A 7,924-nucleotide genomic window follows, 5' to 3' on the forward strand; every position below is an offset into this window, starting at 1 on the left:
TGGAGCAGGAGGTAGTAACTAAGAATCTAGTGATGGGTTGTCTTCTAGAGTTTGAGGGTTATGTGTTATCGGCTAATCTGATGTTCTTAGTGATGGAAAATTTTGACTATATTTTGGAATAGATATGCTGACTCTGTATCACGCTACTATGATTGTTATCAGCGTCTGGTACAGTTTCATCCGGATGAGGCTGATAGTTTTTACTTCTATGGTGAGGAAGCATGACCTCCGATGCCACTTGTATCAGCTCTGAAGGCATGTCATGTCTTAGATTCAGGTGGGGAGGGCTACCTCATTTATGCAGGTTATATGTCCACGAGTAGTCCGGGTACTGATCAGCTACCTGTGGTCAGCGAGTTTCCTGATATATTCCCTGATGAGATTCCTAGTTTTCCTCCGGTTCGAGAGGTTGAATTTGGTATTGATCTAGTACCAGGAACAACGCCTATATCCCGAGCACCTTATCGTCTAGCACCATCAGAGATGAGGGAATTGAAATAACAGTTGCAAGATCTGCTTGATAAGGGATATCTTCATCCGAGTGTTTCTCCGTGGGGATCATCTGTTTTGTTCGTCAAGAAAAAGGATGGATCGATGCGATTATGTATTGATTACAGGCAGCTGAATCGTGTCACCATCAAGAATAAGTATCATTTTCCGCGAATTGATCATCTATTTGATCAATTACAGAGTACTTCTATCTACTCCAAGATAGATCTGAGATCTGGATACCACCAGATGCGGGTACGAGACTCAGATATTTCTATGACTGCTTTTAGGACCAGATACGAGCATTATGAATTTCTGGTGATGCCATTTGGTTTGACGAATGCACCGGCAGTATTTATTCATCTGATGAATCAGGTATTTCGAGAATATCTGGATAGATTTGTCATCGTCTTCATTAATGATATTCTTGTCTATTCTCATGACATGGATGAGCATGCACAACATCTGAGAATTGTATTGCAGACATTAAGAGATGAGCAGCTATATGCGAAATTGAGCAAGTGTGAATTTTGTCTTGATCGGGTAGTATTTCTCGATCATGTGATTTCAAGTGAAGGAATACATGTGGATCCAAGTAAGATAGAGGCAGTGCTGAACTGGTCTCGTTCGATGATGGTTGCTGAGATTCGAAGTTTCTTGGGTCTAGCTGGTTATTACCGTCGGTTCATCAAGAATTTTGCACAGTTGGCCAGGCCTTTGACTCAGCTTACACGGAAAGATGTTTCCTTTATATGGTCCTCGGATTGTGAGGAGTCATTTCATGATCTGCGTAGACGTCTTACTACTGTACATGTGCTAGCTCTACCTTCTGGATCAGGAGGTTATATTGTCTACACTGATGCCTTTGGTCAGGGGTTAGGATGTGTTTTGACATAGCGCGGACATGTTATCGCCTATTCTTCTAGGTAGTTGAAGACGCATGAGGTGAATTATCCAGTGGATGGTCTCAAGTTAGCCGCCATTGTATTTGCGCTCAATATTTGGAGGTGTTATCTTTATGGCGAGAAATTTGAGATATTCATAGATTACAAGAGTTTGAAGTATTTATTCACTCAGGCGGAGTTGAATATGCGACAGAGACGCTGGATGGACTTACTGAAAGATTATGATTGTGAAATTAAGTATCATCCAGGTTCTGCGAATTTTATTGGCTAATGCTTTGAGTCGGCAGGTAAGAATTTCTGCACTTCAGACTAGTGAATTATCTCATATGATTCAGGAGTGTTGTTCACTGAGTTTTACGCTCAAGCACAAGAAAGAAAGAAATGGGATTCATTTGTATACTATATTATCTGAGCCGGATTTGTATTCTCGTATTAGCAATGCTCAGATATCTGATGTTAAGACTCAGCATTTGGCACGTCTAGTCAATGGAGTTAATACATCAGGATTTCATTATCACACAGATGGTTTATTATGCTTATCGAATCGAGTGGTTGTACCTGATTATGCGGAGCATAGGAATGATATTCTTTCTCAATTTCATAGGAGTCGATTTTTAGTTCATCTTGAAAGTATGAAAATGTATAAGGACTTGCGAACCAGATTCTGGTGAAAGGAAATGAAGCAAAGTGTTTTTCAGTTTGTTTCTTGATGTCTGGTTTGCCAACAAGTCAAGGCTGAACACCGACGACCAGGTGGTTTACTGCAGAATCTTGGGATTCCCGAATGGAAGTGGGAGCATGTGACTATGGATTTTTCACCCACTTGCCTATGACTTCACGTCAATGTGATGCTATCTGGGTCGTTGTTGAAAGTTTGGCGAAATCAGCACACTTCATTCCTTATAACAGATAATATTCTTATGATTTGCATGGCACGCTTATACATCCAGGAGATAGTGCGATTGCATGGGATTCCAGTGAGCATTGTCAGGTATAGAGATCCGCGGTTTACCTCACGTTTCTGGGGTATTTTTCAGCAGGCGTTGGGTACCACTTTGAGTTTGAGCACTGCATATCATCCGGAGACTGATAGGAAGTCAGAGCGGACGATTCGTACGTTGGAGGATATGCTACGTTCTTCTGTCTTGGATTTTGGTTTGTCTTGGCAGGATCAATTACCTTTGATCGAATTTGCCTACAATAACAGTTATCATCGCAGTATTGATATGGCACCTTTCGAGGCATTGTATGGTCGACGATGTCGTACTCCTTTATTTTGGGATGAGATAGGAGAACGACAAGTTGAGGGTCCCGAGTTGGTGCATCAGATTGTAGACAGGGTAGATTTTATCAAGAGGAGGATTAAAGCTGCTCAAGATAGACAAGCCAGTTATGCTAATATTCACCACAGGCCACTTTAGTTTGAACCTGGTGAATATGTATTTCTGCGAGTATCACCTTTCAGGAAGGTGATGAGGTTCAGTCTGAAAGACAAGTTGTCGCCTCGTTATAATGGGCATTTCCAGATACTGGAGAAGATATCTTTCCAGTATACATGATGTTTTTCATGTGTCGTTACTTCAACAGTACATAGCTGATGAATCTCATATTATCCAGCCTGCTGATGTTCAGCTAAAGCTAGATCTGTCGTATGCTGAACGACCAATCCGTATCCTAGATAGGAAGGAGAAAGTTCTTTGGAATAAGACTATACCACTTGTGATGGAACAGTGGCAGCGCCGAGGCGTAGAAGAAGCAACTTGGGAAACAGAGAGCCGTATGCGAGCAGAATACCCTGAGTTGTTTGCTTTGTACTTTTGATTACCATGTAAAGATGCAATTACAATTGTTGTAATAAAACATGGTTTGATGTTTTATATTGTTATCTTGATTTGTCTTTAGATTTTATTTCGCGGACGAAATATCTAAAAGTGGGGAGAATGTAGTAACCCAGATTCCATTTTAAGATAATAATATGTTAAACATGATTAAGGGTTTGTAATTAACAAATTCCAGAGCTTAATCGGACTTTAGAATTTTTAATTGAGCTTCCAATGTTTGGGCCAGTTCGGATGGTCCGAAGAGGACTTCGGACGATCCGAACTCAGCAGTCCCGGGGCTCCAAAGAGGGCTTGTTGACTTTGGAGTTAAGGGGAGATCGGACGATCCAAAGTGGTGATCGGACGATCCGAACTCCCCTAGTCCAAGAAAGCAGGATTACTCATCTATGGATTTTGACAAGTGTCAGACTTTGAACACTTTGGACGATCCAAAGTGACGATCAGACGGTCAGAACTCGACGTGTTTTTCATGCAGGCATGGAGCTGGATCGGACGATCCGAACTCGAGTTCGGAGGATCCGAACTTGACCGGGAATTTTCCTACAAATAGGGGTCTTCAAAATTCATTTTGAATTACGAATTCCCAAGTTTTTCTTTTTCAGTTATATAGTGTGAGATATACACTTAAGGGCCCTATCGGTTATTATAGAAGTTCTGGAATAACCAAGGCGTGGTTATAGTCTTCCGGGACTAGCAACTCCAAAGGGCTTACTACGGAAGAAGTTATGGTCCGGGAATCTATTTAAGTTTTGGGAGTGTTTATTAGCTTATTTAAGGCTTATAAAACTTGTGTAGTGATACGGTGAACTTTTGAATATAGGCTTGGAACCTAGGATCCTACTAGACTTGAACTAGCCTAGAGGTACGTACACATTGACTGAGATTGCCAGCGAGTATACATGTTTATGTATTGCATTTATTTGGCACTATTATATGGCATGATATATGATTTACCGCTTTCCATATTCTTACGTCATGTGCATATACACGTTAAGCCTATACCTTGTTATACCTGATTATAGAGCCGCTTAGCTCTATACTTGTTAGTCTATCACAGAGAGTACCGCAACGGCGGGAACATGTATGTCTGACTACTCTGGTGTACTAGACGAGTATGGTTGTACCCAGAGGTTGATCCGCGAGGTTACAACATTCATGTGGCGCCTGTACTGAGCATGACTTATCATATGACCCTTTACCAGTCATCAGGATTGCATGCATCATATTCATATGTTTACTCATGTTTATGTACTGGGCGTTAGCGCTCATGTCCTAGTTGTTATCTTGGACACCCCAATCCACGAGACAGGTCGCAGGATGGACGTAGCCGGTATTTCGAGGCAGGACTAGGAAGCAGGAGCCTACAGGGGATATTTTATACAACAGGATTTCGCTATAGGTGTATAATGTTTACTTTAAGTTATTTCGATATGGTTGTATCACTACAGTATTAAGCCATGAAACTTTTGTACTAAGCTGATATGTAAATTATGGGTTATGTTTCCGCACATTTTTCTCTGTTTAGTAGTTATGCTTTAATTAATTTTAATGCATGCCATAGTTACCAGTTAGTAGGTGATTCAATGTTGGGTCACTACAAAAGTAGTGAGGAAAACCCGACACTTGATTGGGTCAGAATATTTGTGTAACAGGGCAGCGTTTTCAAAGCGGGACAGGTGCTCTTCGGGATCAACCTTTCCATAGTATTCCCAAATGTGCGGAAACTTGAAATTCTTATGGAGTTCCGCATTTAGTATCTCAGTGGAAATAGGGACGTTCCGGATTGGCGTCACTAGATACCCAGATTGCTTCTTCTTCAAGAGTTCCATCTCCTTCTTTAGTCTTTTGATCTCCTTCAACTGTGTGTCTTGGTTGGGGGGAGGTGGGTTGGCCCTCTCCCTATCTGCTAAAACCCTTTTAATGGAGGCAGCAACCAGTTGATTAAGTACCGCTAGATCGACGGGTGGGTTTCATCCATTCAATTCAGCCATCTCGACTCTTTCTTATTTAAATTTCCACAGACGGCGTCAATTGATGATACCAAAATTTTACCTCGGGTTCTGTCTGGTAGAGCGGATCTCCAAATCTCTCAAAAAGTGGGTCGGGTCGGGTCGGGTATGACGTGGTTCTGCACAGAAAGAAACTTCTTTAGGGGGCGCCGAAAGTGTTTTCGGCATGACCCCTCTGATGCCTAAGACAGTGTTCAGAAGATGAAGAGCGTAATAAAGCGAGAATAAAAGTGAGTGAATATGTGAGCAAAACTGAATTTGTAAAACCATAAGAAATACCTGGTATTTATAGAGGCTGAAGGGGTGAATTACCTTGTGGAAGTATAATTTTTTTTAGGGCAAAACTCTACTCAAGATAGGAAACTAAATTAAGAAGAACTTAGTTACCATGGCAACTAAGACTCTTGAACCGACTTAACAGTCTAATCAGATCCCGTATTTGTTGGAGCTCATCTTTATATGTTAGAAATCCTCAAATATTCATGATATCCAAGCTTCTTGTCGTATTGGGCTTGGGTCGGACCTCTATGCTACCCAGTCATAACTCGGCCCAGTGGGCTTAGGTTTTAGAGTGGTTAGGGCCATGGACTCTTACTTTTTTATTTAATGGACCCTTTTTAGCTTGGACTTTTACACATGAAAAGACTAAATGGGCTTTGGGGCATTTCCCCAGAGTATGAGTTATCGGGTTTTGATCAGACCAGATCCAAATATTTTTTGGGGGCATCACCTGACAAACAAAGATAATGTACATCGATGAGAAAAGTCACAAAATTTGGATACTTCTAAATTTTTTTAAAGTTTTTAAAAGTCAAGTTTTAATATCACATTATTTTTATACATGGTATCTAATACAATTGTATGAAACAGTTCTTGAACTTATTCTGATATCGAATTCAAACGTGCCAAATTAAGTAGTTTTAAATTAAATCTGACCAAATCTGGATTAGTTATTTTTTGATTCGACACACTAACCATGCTTAAACAATTCCCATTTCGCAGTATGTGATAGCATCTTTTTTTATTTCTAAATACAAATAAATATAATAAAAATAATATTTAATAAAAGTATTTTAAAAAATTATTTAAAAGTAAGAAAATCCGAAAATGATATCATCTTTTTTTATGGTAATAATTGAAACTCGTATTGGGAGTGATTCTATGCTAAAAGTCTGCGATTTTGTCACGTTTCATTTCAAAATTTTTTAAAAAATAAAAATTACATGATCCATCGATAATTTTTGTTGTACAACGAGATGTTCACACACATATCATATACAAAGACATCGAAAAGTTCTGAACTTTCGGTGCAGCAGTGACTCAATCCATATTGGTTTGTTCGATACTTGTAACGTCCCGTATTTTAACCGTTTAATAAAAATAGTTGCCAAAAAAAGATTGGAATTTTTTTTCAAAACATTAAACAATGTAGGGAGTGTATCACACTAACTCAAAATGAAATGCAAAATCTAATAATAACAATATAAGTTCATGACTCCATCACGCACAAAATATTTGAACACCGATTCAACCCTACATTCAAATATCATCTAAAATATGGCACGTCAAAATATACTACTGACATTTAAATAGGAAAGGAGAATGTGAGTTCCAATAAATAACTATGCACTTAAAATACATTTTGAAAATAAACGAAGGACTCACGCTACAATATCAACTGAAATAAATATTTAAAAGATACAATGTAAAATCCTTAAAACTCGTCACTAAAGACTAAAAATAAAATAATCAAATCTTTAAAAGCTAAACATAACATAATTTAATAGCCAATTAAAAATAACATATATAGATTAAAAACATCGGAAATATGAAATTGTCGTGTCATGCAATATCTTCGCCACTTGGACCCTTCAGCCGGTCTACCAAAGTCTTTAATTCAAATCTGCTAATCCAACTGCACCATTCAAGTATACTGAGTCTAAATACTCAACAAGATTAAAAACATGCATATCGTTAACGTAAAATTTTCAAAATGTTTTAAACTTAAAAGAACATGAACATACATAACATGATACTATAAACTTGAAAACTTAAAAATCACGATACTTTAAAATTAAAAATCTTGAACATGGACTTCAAAACTCTTTAAAAATGCAAAGAACTTAAACATGGACTTCATGCATATCATCTAACTTTACCATTTCATTTCTTGACAACATATTTGTACCTAACATCTAATGAAAAGCATGCAACTTTGGCATACATCAAACCATGAACATAACATGACATAAAAACGTATCCTTTTGGTTGACGAATTATGTGAAATTATGGCAACTGTCTGATAGGACTGATCTCATCATTCATATTTGTAAGGGAATTGGGGTTGCACATAAACAGTTTGAGGTGTTGTCACAAGGTGCTGAAAACACCTTCAATAACACCTTGAATAGTCTACAGCGGAAAATAATTAAAGTGTGAATAAAATAAACTAGAAAGCACTTAAATAAACTCAAGAATAATTAAGCAAGAGTATAAAATACTCTTGCAGTGCCTCAAGGCAAAACTTTCACTAAAAAAAATAATCAAAGAGTTTTACAAACCCTAAAACTAGTGATTATTGTAAAATTCAATTTTCTCAAAACATGTGAGAAAATAAACCATAAAAACAACTCCTAAAATTCTATATGAAATAGAATAAATAAATTAGAGCAAGGAGTTG

This window comes from Henckelia pumila, chromosome 1, assembly GCF_033568475.1.
Source record: "Henckelia pumila isolate YLH828 chromosome 1, ASM3356847v2, whole genome shotgun sequence".
Lineage (NCBI taxonomy): Eukaryota > Viridiplantae > Streptophyta > Magnoliopsida > Lamiales > Gesneriaceae > Henckelia > Henckelia pumila.